Below are 20818 nucleotides of genomic sequence, written 5' to 3' on the forward strand. Positions count from 1 at the left end.
TTCAAAGTGTATCAGAATAAGGCTACTACAGTGTTGAAACCATGAAAGCATGGGACTTCTAGAGTTTAGGAGCTGTACATCTATTATGATGATTTTTCAGGTCAGCCTGAGTATGCAGTCACTGTTAGTCCAGGATTTCCAGGCGTCCATCAGCTTTGTCAGACCTACAGTTACATAAAAGTCCATGTCTGTCTTTTTTCAGTCAGGAAAGTATCCCAGCTACCCCAGACAGTGCTCATGGGGTGGAAAGGAAAACTGGACACCTTTTCCCTGTTATTTCTGTAACTATAAATCAGTCTGGCTCAATTAAACCCAGCTTATTGCATGAGAACAGCCATATCTTTTCCAGCTGTAGAGTGGTTACAGCCTTATTTAATTGCACAGTACTTCATTTTTGCTGACTACTGAGCCATTCTCTTGAAAGGTTAGAAGACAGATGAGGCATGGTAGTAACATAGTAAGTTCTCTAAGGAAAGTTTTCTAAGAACAGAGTAGAAAGAGATGAATGTAGATCTGAAATCCCAGTAAGCCTTTGTAGGTGGGGAGGGTGTCTAACAGCTAGGGGACTAGTCAAGCTATTTCAGCCCTGAAAAAAAATCAGTGCCAAAGGCCATTGCACTGATCTAAAAAATGCTGGGATTATTAAGTTCTGCATTTTCATTTCCAGCATGAAAAATCATTCTAAGTGAAGAGAAAAAATAAATACAAAAATGGGAATGGAGAATAAAGCCTTTTTCATGAAAAAGAGATATAATGAGCAGAGAAAATTGCCTCTTTTCATTACAGCCTTAAACCTGACCTCATGCTCCATCTCACAAGCTGTATTTTTCATTATTATCCTCAGAAATATCTTATATTCCATGTACGTATTCTTTCTATTGAAGAAATGCAGACAATGATGGCAATGACAGTGATGAGGAACCCTGTTTTATGGGAGCTAACCTGTGACCATCCACTCAAGGCTTCTGAAGAACCTAAAAGTGTTTCTCTCCCAGCATTTATAGTTAATTAACACTTTTCACCCTCAGCTGATGATTTCAGATTGGGTGAATTTTATCTATCATTGCTAAAGTGGAACTGTCAGATACATGAACCCCAGATTTCTTCCATTAAAAAAAAAAAAAAAAAAAGGAATAAGCTTTACGGATAGATAAAGCAAGTAGGAGTCTACCCTTGCACAGTCTGCAGATGGCATAAAGAGAAACTGTCAATCTTGTATTAATCACCAGCAGCAATTGTTTCTTGTTAAGCTTAAAACTTGGCAAGAGCATTGTATATCATTCTCTCAGTATTTCACTGAGGTGGTAGAAGCTGATGGGAAAGAGTGCCAAAAGTACTTATACCTCCTTCATTAAGTTAAATAGGATAAATCTGAGTACAGTATTAGACTTCAGTAGAAGCAGGGGCATTTTGAAAAATAAAACTCACTAATGTAGTTTAAATCTTAAATTAATGACATAATGCCATATCCAGGTAAGGAGATGTAGAATGCTTAAGAGTCCAGAAACACACTCTGAAATGAGCCTGAATGAGGAGAAATGCATTTGATTTTTTTTAAATTTCCATATTCCATCATTTTCCTTTAATAAAGGGGATCAAACAGCACTACCCACAAGTCTTCAACACCATGCACCATTTTTGGAGCTCAAATCTGAGTTGTTTATCAGTCATAGCCCAGAGGCTTATTTATGAGCTGCTGTTTCCCAGCACATGGTGTGTTTTTTTTGTTTTCCCATGTAGATATGTCCCAGCTTCCTGAGCACACTCCTGTGCATTTGGTTGTGTCAAAAAGTTTCTGAAACAAATAGTTAAGATTATATATAACATTATATTATTGATCTCATCATCATTCATAGGCTTTCTTGAATCTTGTTTCTCCGTTCTTTTCCTCTCAGTTTCCACAACACACAGTTTCCAGGTTATTGATTTCTTGGGTTTTTTTTGTGAAACTTTAATTAGTCTTAGTTTTTTCTATTATATTGGAGATATGTGTTCACAATATTCCCTTATTCCAGATTTCAATTTAGTGGCTGCAATAATTTGGATTAAAGGAAACCTTATAATTTGGTGGAAATTTTTGTGTTGATAGTATTCACTGTCTTTCAAATGTTTCAAATTTCTTTCTTCTTTTCCCCGCCCTCCCCTCCCCCCAACTCTGAAAAAGCAGATTCAAAATACAATCTTTCGGGTCAATGAAATAATTTCTTTTCCATGCAGGTTTGTTTGGTTTGTTTTTTTTGGTTTGGGGTTTTTGTTGTTGTTTTTTATTTGTTTGTTTGTTTTAATGAAGAAAATATTTGTTATTGATAACCAATATTAAAGGAAGAAAAAATAATTTTTAAATTTATTTTTTCTTCCCAATAACTGAAAGGTACAGTCGTTTCATGTGTAACAAGCATAACTCCACAGTAATTTTGCCAGTTTATACCATTTGGAAATCTGAAGCAATGTATCAGAGGTTAAACTTGGGTTTTTCATTATCTGGTTCAGTTGTGCATTGCTTGAGTATGAGCTCTCAAACCTCTTCTAAGATGGGCATATCACTTATCCAAAGTTGAATAATTTAAGAATTTCAGATACTGCTAAGAAACATGATTTAGAAGAGCTGACATGTTTTCAAACTTGGTTGACACCTTTCATCTTTAACAGAAGTTGACAAGACAGAGTTCCTGGTCTTCCAAGTCTCTTTATGCGGTCTTCCCTGCTCCTGTATCTCTCAGGGTCAAATATTTATCATTAGAAAAGATACATTATCCATTATTTTAGGGGAAAAATGATAGCAATATATCCCATAGGAGATTATCACATATGAAGAGTCTGTCAAGGTTAATTCTCTGTCTGTGCACCACTGCCTCCAAATGAAATCTTCGTAATTGAAGAGGGAAGACCTTCTCTAGCAAGTGTTTTCCTTATTGACATGATTTTTTATTGTTTATTCATGCTCACTATAGCAAGGAAGACCTATTTTCCTCCAAAGAGCCTATGTATACTGCTTTCTAATTTTCCATTTCAATGGCTTTATGACTTGTCCTTCAGCTTTGCAGAGTTTTCTCTGCTAGAAGAGTTTTCTTCCTCTTGTAAGCCAAGAAGCACAACTTGAGAAAGAGTACAGTTTCCAGTTAAAGCATTTAAAAAAGAAGAAGCCCCAAGAGGTGTGAGTGGGTCTTCTGTACTTCCTGCAAATGACCTGCTGGCCAACCAAGTGATTTAAGCCTCAGTGTAAAAAGTGTTATTGAAACAGGAAGGACTAGTAATGCAAAGCCATCTCTAGAGAGCAATGGATTCAAAGATTTTTGCAGCTATTTTGCAGGTACAAGACTGGTTGGTCTTTGCTTGTTTGGACGTGGTAAAAGACCCCATGGACTCAGGCTCAGTGACTCTGTGATTTAGGAATCCAGCTCCATATCAAATGCTGACATGACTTGTTTTGCTTTTTCATCCAAGTAATTCCTGTAATTTCCCATGGAACCAGAGTGATACACATAAGAAAAAAAATCATATATTATTTCCTTTCCTTCAGGGACCACCGTGAGCTAAAAATGCCCAAAGGAAACCTTAGGTGATTTTTTAATTAAAATTCCAGATGTTCAGTGAATTCGTTATTGTTTTGTTTTGGTGGGGGTTTTTTAGGATTTACTACAAGATAAGGCATTGTTCTATAGAGGGAAAGCAAAGTTCTTTTATTGAAAGCACTTTGTGAACATGATTAAGCTGTTGCAAAGTACACTACCAGCTTTCTGTATGGAAAGTTAAGGCCAAGTCCCTCTGTTATAAACTGTACTGTCTGCAGCTTGGGACACTAGGGACAAAAGTCACAACCTCTACCTTCATCACCACAGCAGCCACCTCTTAGGCTTCTCATGTGCTGCAAAGATTTCTCAAGCTAATTTTCACTAGTCTGGCTAAACAAACTTTTAGGCTGCAAAACTGCAAAAACATAATGTGAATTTCTACTCTCCACCATCTGCACACATCACACAAAGGATTGAGAAGGCCACTCTTGTAGATCTCTATTTACTCTACATGAAGTTTCATAAGGACTACATTTATTCACTCTCTCAATGCTTTGTTATATAATGGGAAGCAATCCATAATCAATGTCTTTATCATACAATCACAGAATAATATGCTTTGGAAGAGAACATAGAACTCGGAAGGTCTTTTGACCAACCTCCTGCTCAAAATGGAGTCAGCTGTGAGGTTGGGTCAGATCTTTATTCGATCAGGTCTTGGAAAATTCCAAAGAGGGAGATTGCTCCAATGCTTGACTGACTGTCCTCATTCTGAAAAAGTTTCCTCTTGTACCCAGCTTGAACCTCTTCTGGTTTAATTTATGAGAGTTTTCTTTTTTTGTTGTCCCATCCTGCTCCTCAATAAAGGCGCTGTCTTCTCAGTTACTTTCTTGTAGGTATTAGAAGGTTAGTCTCCCCTTTAATATTTTCCTTCTCCATACTGAAGTTTTATGTAGGCAATTTTCCTTCTTTAGTCATTGATGCCACAGTCAGCTACTGCCAAGTTTTTGGTCATTTTGGTTATTTGGTTATTTGGGTATTTGGTTATTTTAGCCGCTTGATCATAATTGAATAAGTATTTTAAGTAAAATAAATTCCTCTGTCATACAGTGATAAGCATTAGCAAAGTGGTCCACTCGTCAGTCTAGCTCAATTCCTTTGTTTAGTCAGGTGGAAATTCTCTGAAATTCAGGTTTATCTTTTTAATATTGAAACTTTGTCTAGTAAACCATTTGAGGCTTAGTGCTCCTCTGCTCAGCAACACACTGTGGGTCCCCCTATTTCTTTGAAAATGTGGTGGGAGATGACATAGAATTACCCATTCGCTCATGGGACACATCATCTGCAAAGGGCTGAAGGCAATTTTCCTAAAAGGACTATATTTTTAAAGATTTTTATATAATTGTTTCAGGAATAGGGTCATGGGTTTCTGCTCAGGAAATCTTTGTATGAATTAGGAGACATGGTTTCAACTCCCTATTCCACTACAGATTTCTTTTTAAACTGCATAGGTCTAAATAACAGGACTATTATATAATCTTTCCTTATAGACAAAAAAAAGAAAGAAGGCATTTTCAAGGAATGGTCAAGTCCTTCCTAAACAAAACACATAGAGCAGGTCAGCCCTATAAGCATCTCTTTTTGTCTAATGTCTTACAGAAAAGCCTTGTTTCCTAGCTTAAGTGCAGACACCTACATTTTAGACTTCTTAAGTCAGGTTAGATTAATTCTTCTCTCAGTTTTTCTGAGTCTCAGTTTTTGCCTTTAAAATTGTCACTGTGTCTCAGGAGGGATTCACTGGAGGTTTAAGAGCCTTAGGGATTTTGAGGCATCCAGTGCCATGTAATAGATGGAGCTAGGGACTGTGGTTTAGTTACATATATGAATCCATTAACATATAGACAAAATGTTGGGTAAAAGCAGTAAAAAGATTATGATGGAAGATCTGTAGCTGAAGTCATTTCAGAAATAGGTACAACACACCTTCCAGCTTCTCCCTCCAGATAAGGGCATGGAGAAGGTGGTACTGCTTCTCCATGCAGGTGAATCTGCCTCTCATCAGCAGCACAGTGCTAAAAAGGAGGAACCAAATTAATGAAACTCAGAAATTCACCTCAGCTTTCTCAGTTGCAAATCGTGCTTTAAATTTTTATGTGGAATGGTGTGATGGGTATAATGTACGATTCCACTTCAGGTAATTACATTCTCCCTGCTTAAAATTCTCACTGTAGTTTCCACTGGGAAAATGATTCTTCATTTCTCCCTCCTGCACCCCACTGGGTAGGTACTGTTGCTACCCAGAGAGCAGTGTCAGAGAGTGGCTTTTGTGTGCCACCCACGTATCCTTCAGGAACATACATACACAAATTGTGGCGATGTTAGATTGAACCCTGCATATGCAGACTTTTGTCCTGCCTGCAACTGAAATTGGTTGGAATTGCCTGGGTGTAGCTGAGAGCAATATTTGACCTGCAGTTTTGAAACCACAGGGGATGAAAGAGGCTGTGAAAAATCAGTGTTATAGTCAGTCTTTGCATCTAGAGAAAACATTTTATCAGAATCATATAATTCTTCCTCATCCCCCAGTGAAGCAGATTAATATCATTTGATGGATTGTAAAGCCAGATAATCTGAGGTAGGGTGATGTGAAGCAACTTGCTGGCTACCAAGTAATGTGAACAGTCATATAATAGTCAATGTAGTCTGAGCTTCTCCAGGAGTTAACCGCGTCCCAGCTGGATTACATGGTTCTATCAAAAGTGATTTAACTGGTCTGCTTTACTGGACGAACAACCTAGAAGAACTCATATGGTCACTGCCTACTGAAAAATGTAGCAGCCAGAAACAAACTTGTCTTAAAGCTCCAAACCAAACTGACAGAACTTTTTTAACTAGGCACTGAGACAATAGGAAGTTGTGGCTAAAAGCCAAATGGATACCACCTTTTCCCTCTTTTGCAAATCCATGCACGGAGCAAACTCTATTCTGTTTCTCTCAAATTAAGTTCTACAGTTCATTTGGGTTTAAAACTCCCTGGGCACATATGTTTTTGTTGTTGTTGTTGTTGTTGTTGTTGTTTGGTTTGGTTTGGTTTTTTGTTGGTTTGGTTTTGTTTGTTTGGTTGGTTGGTTGGTTTTCTATTGGTTTGGCTTATTTTCTTTTTGTTTTGGGGAGGGTGTATGTGTGTGTTTATTTGATTTGATGGTTTTTTTGTTGGTTGTGAGAGGTTTTTTGGGGTTTTTTTAGGGAGGGGATTTTGAGCTTCTGTGTTTATATCCCCAGGCAGCTGCCACACTGTGATGTGTGCTAAAAGTCCTGGAGTCTGCTTCCTGGTGGCATAAAAGGAGGCAAGAAGACACAGGTGTTCACCCCGCAGACTGTACTGCTTCATTCTTTTACATTCCTACAATTGATCAGTTTCCTTCTTTTTCCTTTTTTTTTTTTCTTTTTTCCTTTTTCTTTCTTTCTTTTTTTTTTCTTTTTAATTCCCTTGCAAATGTTTCCTTCTCAAGATATATTTACATTTTATTCATGACTCTGTCAGGATTAATTTCAGTGCTTCGTGCTGCCTGTGACTCCTCATGTATAATGAATGAAGCAGCAGCTGCTGCAGCTGACAGCCTGGGCACTCCAAGGGCACATACACACCAGCATCATTGGCAACTTTTTACCAGGAAGGATCTTAATACCCCTACTGTCTCAAATGCACTTCTAGCCAGGGTATGCTTCAGGAAGAATTGTGGCAGCTCTAGCAGAAGGCGCTTTTCAAATTACTTTCTTGCTGTTTAACTATGTGCATTGATAACAGCAAAGACTTTGTCTTCATCACTGTCTTAAGGCTGAATGTCTGGACTTGATTACTTCGGTGAAATCCTGTGGAATTACTTAGCCATCTCATTACTGTAAGAAACTAATCCTGGATCTGGAGTGGCATACAGACACAGCCTCCGTTTTTCCTTTTTCATCACACAGAATAACTTCCTTATATCGTAAGTCTCCAGAGGACAAGGATGCTTTTGCACTGAGTATGCTCTCAGGGTGTCAGAACAATTCCTGGCTCTGACGCTGGTTTCTTGAGTAACCTTGGCATTTTGCTTCCTTTTGGTGTTACATGCTCTTGGCATTCAAAATAATATTGGCTAATATTTTTGTTTTCCTCCCAGTATTTTGCATATTTAGATTAGCTACTTCTTTAGAGGAGTGTATTAGATGTTTGGATGGACCATAAAACTTTGAAATCTTGATTTTGGAAATTTTTAGGCTGAGCCATATTAAGAGCAGCTATAGTAGTAAACCAATGTTTTCTGGATTCCTAATTGAATTGTTACCTCAGTCATAGACAGCACTTATTTACAGTCAAGCAAAATAAGTTATCCTAACAGTTAGTGTTTTGTCTCTTTTTTTAACTGCTGTATAAATCAAGTTTTAGGTAATTTGAAAAAAGGTATTTCAGATTAAAGACCAGCGTTTCTAGATGATCAAGTTTGCTTATGTTTCAATATTTTTCATGATTACTTTTTTAATTTTAACTTTAACTCTATAAATACTTCTAACATTTTGGCTTCTTTGCAATTTTTGGGTTATAAAGCAACTTACAGCATACCAGATTTTCATCTCAGAATTGAACTCTATTTTCAAACCATGTCAGACAAAACCTCAGATGGTATAACTCTCTTCCATCTTCATGTCCTCTTGTGAATACAGTTCAAAAGTAGGGACACAGAATCCCTTCTAGTACCATGATTAACTATTACATTTCTTCTGGTTCATAAAAGTCATGTTTCTTTAGAAAAAAAAAATCAATGTTGAGTCTTATAAGAGGGCACCATTAAAATTTCTTCCACAATACTCTGTAAATATAACAGTCTCAGAGAATAATCAAATATCCAGTTCCAGAGAAATTGGACAGATTAGCTAGGTGAAAAACTATTCATCCAAGGATGAAGGTTTTGTGCTGTTTTTTGCTGATTAATTTTAACACTGTCAATTTTATAAATGACAAGAGTTTGCCATTTTTTCACATCTGGGGAAAATGAGGCCTATGCTGTGCAGATGGTTTGCCATCAGTCACTGGAAAAATCCTGATCATAACTTGGAGGAATTCTTAGCGTGCAGCCCTGCATATGGTCCAACACACTTGGCTGGCATCAGCAACCTGAAATAAATAATGAGGTGCCACACGTCATACAGCACATATCTTAATGATGGATTTTGCAGAGAAAATGGCTCTGGCCCTTCACTCTGCCCACTCCTGCAGGAGAATGAAGCACCATTATGTTTGAACACAGGATGCTTTCCAGCTCATTCGTTCGGTACTTTGGTAAAGCAGCTACATCCAATTACTGTGTCTTCCACTATTTCTCCCTTCCCCACAGTTCTTTTGTACTTGCATCTGTTTTTTTTTTTTTCTTCTTCCTTTTGCTAGCTGAAGACAACACAAGGTAAATTTTCCCTTTCATAAAGCAGACATCTCTCCAGTCAGTTAAGAGGTTCAGATTCATTCAGATGAGCTCTCCTTTACCGGTTCTCCTTTACCGTTTTTTTTGTACCCTTGCAAATTTTGTAACCAAGACAGGTCTAAGAGAATTTGTTAAACAGAAGAATTCAGATGCTGGCAACTCAGAAGACACTATTCTTTTCTTTGCAAATGCTAATTTTTTTGGATCCAGAATGGTTATGATCAGGACACTAAGCAGATCTGATCCCCCACGCACCGAGTTGTTCATCCTTGCCGTTATCAACTGCACAGTAATTCGCTTTTGTGACCCTTAACATCCTGGTTGTGGTCCGGGCGGTACTGTTAATACATTTAACATGCAAATTCAAAAATATATCCCATTCATCTGGGTACTCTATTCTTTATTGGCTGTCATAATAGTATGTGTTGTTGCTATGCATGGTTGAATGTTGAGGGACTGCTCAGCATTTTTGTGGATGTTGCTATTTTCTATGCTGCATTTTCTGCTATAGAAACATCTAGATTCACAATTCCCAAACTTGTGAAAGCCAAGCCTTTATATCATCCTAAGGAAATAAAACCAGTCACACATATCCTGACTCCCACAAGACACAGAAAAAAGACTTATTTTTGCATCATTTGCTTCTTGGAGCTTCACGTCCCCCAGTGCAAGATACCTTTGTTTTTGTAGTTTCTGGTATCTGTCAATAATCTGCCATTATAGAAAGCCATGAGACCCTGAGTAGAGGGGTAAAAATATTCCTAGAAGCTGAGAGGGTATGAGTGTAATGCAATTCTTCAAACTTTGAAACTCTAACATGTAAAGGTCGTTCTGGTGCACAGTGCCACTGAGAAGAGGACATTCTTTGTGTTGAATGTCTTCCTTGTCCTACTGTAGTATATTCATCTGTATTTATGTAATAATGCTACAGGCTATTTGGGTGTTTGATCCCAGCAGCAAAGAAATCAAATTGCTCATTTTTCTCTCAGAAAAAACAATCTAAAATCTTGGGAATCATCATTATAATATTTAGACAAAATAACTTGTCAAGAGCAGAATGGATGTTTGGACTAGGAAGAAATTCCTTACAGAGAGGGTAATCAGGCATTGGAATGGGCTGCCCAGGGAAGTGGTGGATTCTCCGTCCCTGGAGGTATTTAAGAACAGACTGGATGTGGCACTTAGTGCCATAGTCTAGTAATGGTGGTGGTAGTGGATCAAGGGCTGGACTTGATGATCTCAGAGGTCCTTTGCAACCCAGCTGATTCTGTTATTCTGTGATTCTGTGACTCTCCTTCCAGTACCTACCTGAGCCTGGGGAAATGCATGACTCAGCTCCTGGGGTTGTCTATGCCATTAAGCATTACTTTGAGAGACAAGAAGACAAGAAGGCATGCCTGCTGGTCTCAGTTCTGACTCTGCTTCCCTTTGCTCAGTTTGCTGTAGTGTTCAATGAAGGGCAGTCTATTCTTTTCTGCCTTTGAAATGGTGACTTCAGAAACTTGCTCGCCAGTGCCACAACAATGATTTTCTCAAAATTTAGTTAGAAGGGCTGAGTAAGCCTCACATGTTGCTGGCAGGAAACCAATCAGACTGGCCTTGTGCAGTCTCATAGGTTAAGAAGTTCTTTATTTCGCTCAAGTTAGTGATATTTTGCTCAAGCAGTAGTGACATGCTCAGTGGGTTTTTTGGGTCTAAAATCTTGGTTACAAACCACTTAAGGGTCCACGACACAGGAACTGATCATATTTTCTTAGTCCAAGTCACCAAACAATTCACAGAAAAACACCTCATTTTGGTTTCACACAGAGAAGGGTCAAAACCAAGAAAAGAGACAAACAAAACTCTTCTAGTACAAAGTCTGGTTAGGAGAAGAACCAAGCAGTAGGAATGCTTCTGTACACTTTACCTGAACTGTGCAAATTGATCAATGCTCTATCAAAAAGTCAAGGTGATATTTGCCTTTGGTATGAATGATACCTTCATTTCAAGGTTTATCTTGCAATAATATGTAAACATTAAAAATGTTGTAGCAAGGACTGCTAAGACCCCCAGATAGTTCCAAGTTAGAAATTAATTTTCAGGGGCCCTTTGAGAACTGTTTGTCTCCCCATCTGAGTGAGTTTGTTGTTCTCCCTCCTTCACATTAAGGAAAGATAAAATGAGATGTTCACTGACGAAAGAAAGTACATCTTGTAGTAGTACTATTTTAAAAGTAACCTTTATTCGCAGTTTGCCTGCAATCCCTAACTCAAAATACTACATCTTAAACAAATTTGGTTTAGCAATGCTGTGATTGTTATAGTTCAGGATTTTAAAAAGTGAGAGAAAAGGTTCCTGGGCATCCAGATCTGATTGTTCATACTGTCACGTGCTAGAAAGGTCCCTGGAGAAGATTTGGCTTGTGCACTCTCCCAAACAATCACTCAGGTGTGCAGGGGCCACAAGATTCTCTCAGAATCTAGCTGAGATGAATCTTCCCTGTGGAAAGGATGAGGAAACTCAGCAGTACAGATGTACGCCAGTCTGTAGCGGTTCTTCTCAGTCCTAAGGAGGGTACTGGCACAATTAATTTATGAGTATCGGGAGCAAAATCCCTATATCTACACACATAGCTACTTTTTTTTTCCACCTTTTTTTTTTTTTTGCCTTTTCTCCAGGGTAGATAAGATTATTGCTGCATACAGACTTCATCTGCTCTTACATACAAGATTTAAAATTCAGAATAACTAGACAGAAATCAGTGCAACTAATCCTGATGGCCCAGTGGCAAAAGAGATCAGAGACACGAAGGAATTTTCTGGTTTTTTTTCTTAAACTATAGTCTAAATCCATAATTATTGAGGATCACTTTACCTGTGAAACATCTAAACACCTGACCAATCCCCTCAAATCTCCCAGTTTCTGCACAGTGCTCTTCTATCCAGACCTTAGATTCAGTAACAGTTTATTAAGTAAAAGAAGACTGCAGGCAACATTTCTGTGGTTAGTATTCAGAGTGCACTTGATTGCATTAATACTTGTATATGGTGTGTTACATAAGCAGAAAATGATTAAGACACATTTGTTGAACTGTAAAACTGTTGTTCTTACCAATAATAACAGCCACCGTTATGCATGCAAAATGCAATCAACTGCTGTGCTTCAGAGTGTCAGCTGATTGCTTCTGCTGCTGAAGGTATGGAGGGGAGGGTCAGAAAGCAATTCCTTGTCCTTAAGTATTACCATAATTTAAGGGCTGAAGAAAGATGGACGTGATGAACAGCTGGTCTTACAGAGAATAGCAAACATTGCTCAGATCCATGTTAGGTTTGCCTCGGTGCTTTGTGTGGGTCATTAGCACCTATAAGGATTCTCTTTTCTCTTTGTACTTGCTGTGCCATGAAAGATGATTTAGAAAACTGGGCTCGCCTTCAAAAGGCCAGTCTGATGTTAGCCCATTCACTATTACCCTTTGTGCTTGACCCACAAACCAGTTGCTCACCCACCACATGATGTGTTTATCCAGCTGTGTGCTGGACATTCTGTCCAGAAGGACACTGTGAGGGACAGTATTGAAAGCTTTACTGCAATCTAAAAATCAACTGGCTTCCCTTGATCAGCTAGGTGGGTTGTCTTGTCATAAAAAGAAATCAGGTTTGATAAGAGGGACTTTCTTCTCATGAATCCGTGCCGGCAGTGACCAATGATTGTGTTGTCTCTCAGGTGTTTTTCAATACTTCCCAGAATAATCTTCTGCATAACTTTTCCAGGCACTGAAGTGAGACTGACAGGCCTGTAGTTCCCGGGGTCCTGCTTCTTGCTCTTCCTGAAAACTGGAACCATGTTCACCATCTTCCAGTCAGCTGGGATCTCTCTGGATTCCCACAACCGCTAGAAAATCATCAAGAGAGGTACTGTGATGACATCTGCTAGCTCTTTGAGAATTCTTGGATGAATCCCATCAGATCCCATATCCTGAGTGTGTACTTTGTCTTCCTATAAGACTAACCCTTATAATAATATCAGGTAGGTCCACATGCCCACCCTGCTACCCACCTGCTTCTCCAGGACTTGTCCAAGCCAACCACCAAGGCAGGTCAGGCAGCATTTTTATTTCTCTGTGGACCATGAAGATAGTCACAGCTCTACTCTCTCACACACTGGCACCAAGCGAGCTTCTGCAGCCTAACTCCAACTTTGTGCCAGAAAAAGAGGGAGCAGATTAAGGCCAAGCAACTGTCTGTGAGTGATTAGAAGCAAATGGGATTTGGCAAACACCGAGTTGGCAGGAGGCATTAGAGAGCAGCGCTTCATCAGTGGGTTCCCCATGGTGCTTTGAAGGGTCATTGTGTGTACTGGCGGGATTCTCATGTTTTCTTGCTTCCTCTGTCCCAGAGGCATTTTTGGGAGGAAGATTATTCTCTGCCACATAATCACTTCACCCCTCCCTCTCCCCACAGCACACCCTTCCTTCACAGGTTTGTTTATCATGCCAAGCCTTGATAGAGGGTTTTGCTGTGCTGTTTCTCCTCTGCCCTCCTTTCTCTCCTTACACAAATTTTTGTTGCAGAAGCAGAGCCTCAAGAGATTTTTGATCAGTGAAATACTCAGCAATTCACGAATTGCTTCTGCATTTAATAGGATGCTAGGAAGGAACTGAGTGAATGCTAATGGAGTGCTGGAGGAGGAGGTGCTGCTTCAGGTTTATCCTCACAGACATCTTCGGCACTGACAGGAAAAGTCTATAATTCATTACTGTGATAGATGCACCTTCCTTTACTGAAAAAAAAAACAGGTAGATGCTCAGGAAACTATGGAGTCTGGGGTGGTTCAGCCTTTTCTGACCGTTTTATTCACACCATAACTGACCTAAGCAAATTCCTCTTGCTATCTAGACAAGGATGTTTGTCATATTGGGGTTGTATGGTGCATCTGGAGACTATCAGATCAGACATACAACCAGGGATTTGAACTTCCCCTAAATCACTATATTCCATGCATCTTAGGAGCTAGAAATGTCTAGAGGTATTAACTCCGACAGAAAAAATATATTAGCATGGGGGCTTGGACGAAATTTGAGTCATTTTTTTTCTGAGTTTTGTTGAATTATTGATGGTTGTAGCTGTTTTCAACATTAGAAGAGAAAAAGCTTTCAGTGGAGAGTGAGATAAGGGTCAATGGGAGGAATTACGTGTACGGGAGGAAAAAATAAAAACAACAAACCACATTCAGGCTGCAGAGTGCCTGTTCATCAGGCTAGAGTAGAAGAGAAGAATGGGACAGCATAAAATGAAGTTTGATTTCAAAAGGCTGAAATGGTTTCAAGAAGGCAACAGGATTTTGCTGCAATGGGGAATGTAGTTCCTCCAGACAGAAATACACGCCACCATAGAGCCACGGGGACTGCAATCTGCAAGTGTGTCACAGAGGTGTGGTATGGTCCCCATGGCAGTCAACTGAAAGATTTCCACAGCTCCCCAGATTTCTCCTCCATCCCTTGAAGCCTGGCTTTGCTGACTGAGGCTGTCCTGTGTCAGGATATTGGAGGTGGAGTTGTACATACCTGACCTGACTGCTAAATACATTTATATTACTGTTCCTCTATGATGCAAGTGGTTAAGTTATCCATGGGCGTGGGTGTGAATATGCACTTAACTCTACTAACAAAATTCCAGGGTTTGTCAATCAATGTTTGAGGAGTTTATCTTGTTCATACATTAAACTGTCTGGTGAATTATCTGAGTCCGGTTTTGCATGCTTCAGCTGCAGATGGCAAACACATTGAGCAAATTCCTAATGAACTGATTACTCAGCTTAGCATTTAAACTGCCACATTTAACATCCTTCAACCCTCATAAACATATTGAACTACTAAAGGGATTACGGCTGCCAGGTTTGCTGTGTCATTCCTATAAATTAACCTAGGAATTTAATGAAATATATGACCAGAAACAAGAATAACAGAAGGATTTGCTGACATGATAAGTATTTAACTCAGAGAAAAAAAATTGTACTGAGAGTTAATTTTCAAGGAGCTTTGCTGTAAGCAAATGTAAAGGACACAAGTGTAATACTTCCCTTAAATACATGTGCAAAGTTATATACTGTGTTTGGCCATTTTTAGCAATCATTTTCACATTATCAAATGGGCTTTTTCGAATTTCAAAAATCAGCAGGGAGGGAAAAACTGGTAGAGTATTTGAAATCAACAGTAAAAATTTCACGGGCTCTGTGTATTTTAAACCTTATTGTTGATGTTTACATCCATAGGAAATGAAAAAAAAGGATTGGTCAGGTTCCATCAATTGAAATCTCCTACACAAAACCAAAATTTATCTACAGCTATAGAGGTAACACCTTCCAGGGGCAACTGTGTTTTCCCAGGAATTGAGGGCACACAGTTGCCCTTTTAGATAAAATGAGATTTTTCCCATATTGAGACAGGACATTCCTGATTTAAAGTGGTTCCAGCACGTGATCAGATCTGTACAGAAAAGCAGCACAAACTCTGTTTGCTGGGAGCAAAGCACAAAGTGATTTTGGTTCATGGCTGTTAAAGAGGGTCCTCACACTCTGGACGTCAGATGTGTGATCAAAGCTGAAAAGGTATTGTAAGTATGTTTACTGATCTCTCAAATGTCAGGACTAAATCTCCACAAGCTATTCATATAGCCCAGTAAAAGTGTATTTAGGTATACTTTTCTCTCTCTTCTGGAGCTCTATTGTCTACCACCTTAGGTGACACCTCACTAGATTTTACCAAAGAGAAGGATAGGGGTTAAATATTATAGAAAAGGACCTTCAGTTCCCACTATATGCCATAACTATCTGCCTCAAATCCAATCTACACTACCATCCTCCATGACTCTCCACTAACTCTTTAAGTTATGGCAATCAAAGTTATTTGTTACAGATATCTCTTAACTTTTGGAACACTTTGCTTTTGGTTTGTCCCCTTATAATTTATATAAATTTGTTGTTTCAGGGCACAGATTAATTGGTTTTAATCGTAGACAGAAGATGTCAGCACTTCTAGAAACAGAACCACCAAATACCATGTTGAATGATCAGAAAATGTTAAAACCACCATGAGCACTCACAAAAATCTTTGTTAGGAAAGTTGCTGAACAGAAGCTAAGAACTAATTGGCACATGCATAACTTGCACACGGGTATCCAGAACATTATTTAATTCTTCAAAACTAGGCAAGCACACACATGATGCCTATGCTCTTTCACAGAAGGTTACTGGGAAAGATAAGTAACTCATAGTGCAGTTGTCTGAATTAGCAGGTCTTCTGTAAGATTTCATCATGGCAAATCCCATTTATGTCCCATGATAAAGTGGTTTTCCTGTTAGCAAGTGGTGTAATGAAATGATTTTTTTTTTTCACATACTGTTTCTTCTTCATTGCCTTTTCCATCCCAGCTCCCCTTCTAATGTCCTTCTCTCCATATTATGTGTATATTTTTGTGAGCAAAAAGCAGGATGCTCTTTGGACATTAAAACTCTAGAAATCATCCACAAGACCTAGTACACTGAATCTTAGCCTAGGCACAAAATTTCTTTGTGAAAGAGTTAATATGAATTAAATATTAATTTCTCTGTTTGTGTCCATTAGAACTTATTTGAATCTTAATGAAAATTAGGGAGTTAACAGATGTTTCACTAGTATTTATTGTAACTGTTCCTTTCAGTCCATAATGAATAAATTGTGAAAATAAATGGAAATTAATCAAAGTTAGAAATATGGGTCTGCAAAAGAATGTGTGTTGCTTGATAACATGGCCCCTGTACCTGCCAGACATTGATCATGAACTCCCTGCTTTGTGTAGCATTCTAACCAGAAGATAACTATTATCAGGGTACTGCATGAAGTTTATCAGGTGGTTGCATGAAATGGCAAATGACTAGTTACAGATGTTACTGGCTCCACTCCTGCATCCTCCTCTCCTGAGCCATTTCCTCTGGAAAGCTCCTTCCTGCAAAGTATGATTATTTCTTATTTCTACAGTGTTATACACACCATTAATCTTCCTTTTCTTTCTAGTTATTGCTGTCACCTCTTTTCATAGCCAGGAGGGACTTAGAACTGCCGAACAAAAAAACTCCTGTCCTGTAATCTGCTGACAGTACAACATATCTGTCTCTAGCAGGGAAGCTTCAGGGGCTGTGATCCCTTATGGACATCAACTGAGGAAGAACGTTAAGAGTAAGAAATTCCCTCCTAACTCACCAGATAAGAAGATGTAGAAGAAACAAAAAATCATGCAGATAGAAGTAGCTACTATCCGTAGTGAAAATAGTTCCTTGCATGTTGAGTTGATGGGTACATTTTTAGCCTTGCCTCATGGATTCAGAGATTTATTTGAAGTTTCCAAGGGATGTCAAGAATAGGTCTAAAAGTTGTGAGAGCCTGGGGTGGGTGGCAGAAGGCAGAAACTTTCACCCAGCCTCTAACTATACTTTTAATTTCTCCAGATACTCCCAACAGAGAGAGAAGATTCATTAATATGTCATGAATGAAAAGCAATAATCATCTGGGAGGCAGGAATAGTAATATCATGCTGTATGGTGTAATATGTTGGCTAAAAGTAGGTTGTATAGAGACCAAGTTAAACTCTAAGAGTGGCCAGGCAATACAGTTGTTGAAGGAAGCAGAAAATGAGATGGACCTTGGTTGATACAATTCAGAAAAGTGTATAGGGGTCAACAGTCGCAGCCAGTCCCATCAAAGGGAAGCTCTCAGTGTGATCTGGAGCAGAAAGTAGCATTTCAGTGTATTTAAACCGAAAGGTATTTTCCCTACTCTTGGCATACATTATTTCACTGTCCAGTATCCTGCATATGTATGTGCTGATCCAACTTCTGAAGTGTGTATCATCTTCCAGGGCTTTATGTGCATCTGTGGTTACTGAGAGTAGCTGCTGCTGACTAATTTAGGCAGTTTGATAAGATGCAATACACTCCAAGTGGTTCCCAAGGTTTCAGCAGAAAAGACATAGGAGCAAAATCAACATCTTAGTAACTGTTACATTGATCCATGTTTTTCTTAAGAAACGAGGTAATTTAACCTTGCTGACTGCTTATCACCAAAAAATACAACATCACAGCAACAATATTCCAGTGATTAATTTTAGATAACATGTCTGTAATTATATTTTAAGTGGGGTTTTTTCTCTTCCTTTATTTTTTTTTCATTTCTGTGTGTGCATCATCTCCCTCCCATCTGAGAGCACAGCTGATGACAGCTCAGTGATACCTTACTGGTGTACTAGGAAGTGTCAGAGTTGTCAAGGCAAAATGTATTTTTCCATGTGCTTGGTCTAAAAACACTCTGTACTGTATAAATTTCCTATGCTTAATACACCTGCTTCTTGTCAGAAGCTAGCAAAAAGTAGAAAATATGCTTGCTCTCTACAAAAGGGAATGTTTTGCTTGAATGAATGCTAATCAAATGATTAAATTCAGGCCAAGTTTCTCTTCAATGCTTCAGTAGAGTGTTATGGTCCAGCTACAGGGGATTACTAATCAACAGGTTTTGGATGAAAATCAAGTAACTGAAGACCTCTTTTGACTAATGATCATTAGGCATTATATTGCTAATTATGACCAATGGGATTGTATACTTAGAAATCCTTTCCATACTAAAGCATGCCACATACATTGTTTTGGCGCTTTAATGCAGACAGGCAAACTAAGACCTGGAAAACCTCCATGTGGTCCTGAAAAACAAGTTTTGTTTTCAATCTAGACAAGAGCTTAGTTAGGCAGTAATACATATACTGACACATCAAAGGACTTAGGATGGTCTTGTCACTCCATACAGAGAAATGCCTTACAAAGATGGTGAGACTAACTCTGGCCTGGTCTGGGTTACAATCCCACTGGGCCATCACAGTGCTTTATTTGGCCAAATAATCTCATAAACCCAGGTGCATTAGCCTATGCAAAACACTATGTTACCCTTTTCCTTGAGCCTGAGCTTGGCTGTTTCTGAGTGACACTGCAGCATCACATCCATAAACATAGCTGAAGTGCTTAAAAGACCCTGTAGAGCCAAGACACCCTTTTTTGAAAGCCACTTATTGAAACTAAGTTAACCATCTTTACCTTCAAAAAAATTTAAAGGTCTAAAAATACTTGGTTTAAAAGGCAAATGGACCATGTATGCTTCTGCTGGGGCAGGAAGATCGTGCAATTTTCAAGAAAATATTTACCCTTTCAGGCTTGTCAACATGGCACACAACACTATATCTGTAGATCGCCACCCCAAGTTTTGTTTCACTGAAAGTCAGTGGTACCAAATCAATCTGTGTTCAATGAATTTATGGAATCACATATTTCAAATTAATTGATGTCCACACTGACACTGAAACCAGAAAGAAGCTGTGCTGGCAGCATCAGAGAAGACAGAAAGTTAAATGGGCAGAGATACTGAATTATTCTACTGTAGCTGCAAAGAGTTATTTGCCTTATATACACCATGTCAGCCAATCCAAGTGGTAAGATTCCCAAGATATATGGGACAAGGCCTGTGATATTTTGCTGAATCTCAGTCCCTTCTTTCACAGGACTGTCTGTGGACCTCTCCCAACACTAGCAGCTGTCAGCATGGACTGAACTTCCTTTTTGTTCCTGCTCTTTGCATTTAACCTTGGGTGACAGAAGCCTAGAAAATGAAAAAAAATTTCAGTTTCTTTCCTGGAAATGGAGAGAGTGAATGGGAAATTATTCACGTTTCTTCCTGTACATGTATTATGAGGCATCAACTGCCACTCAGTTATTTGTATTCAGAATAAACTAATAGAGCGCCTTCTTCAGCTTTCAGGTAAGCTGTGGCACTTCTTACCATTGGGCTATTAAATAAAAACCACATCTTTTGTCTCAGAAAGTTCATAATTTACAAAGTCTTGGGTCTTCTGAGAATATTCTACAGACATATTGATAAATGCTTGCTCTGTTCCTCCCTAACATTTTGGTCACTGTCAGAGACAGAAAATAGATGAGGTGGCTTTTTCATCTGGACCTTTCATCTAAGGCAGGATACAAGGTCTAGCTCTTATATGTCCATTAGCTCCTGTGATAGTCAGTTTGCCATTTGGCATAGCACTGTTCAGATAAAATCTTAGGCTGCCCAAAACAGTCAGTTATTAAAATGATCTCTTGTCATTATTGTTTTTTTATATAGGTGATGTAAACTATGCTGCTGGTGTTATGAAAAAGTTTTTTATTCATGTTCTTATCTCTAGGATAAAATAGTAGCTTAGAGCATTAGATTAGGAGGTTGGAAAGCTGGGTATTGCTTTTAGATATGTTGCTGGTTTCTTACACAGGTCCAAGAAAAATACTTCTCTGTGCTTTTTCATCTGTAAAATTATGTTGATGACAGAGCTCTGTGAAACTATTTTGCCATCTTAAAATGGAAAGCACTGTTTGATAGCTTAGAGCTTGTTATTATCACTGTGAGAATGCAGGCCCAGCAAAAATCAAAGCATCATGTCAAAGCATCATGCCTGCTGTCCTCACTTATATAACTTCATGAACTCTGGAGCATTTCCATCTGAAGATACACATCAGATGGAATCACGTGAGGAAAGATGAACCTTCTGTATCTCTTTGGCATTCTGGATCAAACCACCAACCAGTACAGTTGGAAATCACAGTGGGGCTCGTTGATTTTGTTCCTGTGGTATATTATCATAATTCAACTATTGTTCCCCAGGGTCTGTAAGCCAATTAAGCCAATCACAAAATCATAGAATTGTTGGAATTGGAAGGGACCTCTGGAGATCATCAAGTCCAGCCTCTCTGCCAGGGCAGGGTCACCTGGAGCAGGTTACACTGGAATGCATCCAGATAGGT

General features: G+C 38.8%; 1 protein-coding gene across 2 annotated transcripts in view; it reads left to right on the top strand.

Annotated features, from left to right (window-relative positions):
• The window catches only part of LOC114059067 (leucine-rich repeat and fibronectin type-III domain-containing protein 2-like), a 160344-nt gene that overhangs the window by 65439 nt on the left and 74087 nt on the right, over positions 1-20818 (top strand). Inside the window, exon 1 of one of the 2 annotated variants that reach the window (XM_027887077.1) lies at positions 19633-19784. The exons of the other annotated variant lie outside the window; for it this stretch is intronic. The gene's annotated coding sequence lies outside the window, so the exon portion shown is untranslated. Of the gene's footprint in view, positions 1-19632; positions 19785-20818 lie in introns of those variants that run through there. 2 annotated transcript variants of the gene reach the window in all.

This window comes from Empidonax traillii, unplaced genomic scaffold, assembly GCF_003031625.1.
Source record: "Empidonax traillii isolate 1590-97213 ecotype Southwest subspecies unplaced genomic scaffold, ASM303162v1 scaffold202:size1011777, whole genome shotgun sequence".
NCBI classification, from domain to species: domain Eukaryota; kingdom Metazoa; phylum Chordata; class Aves; order Passeriformes; family Tyrannidae; genus Empidonax; species Empidonax traillii.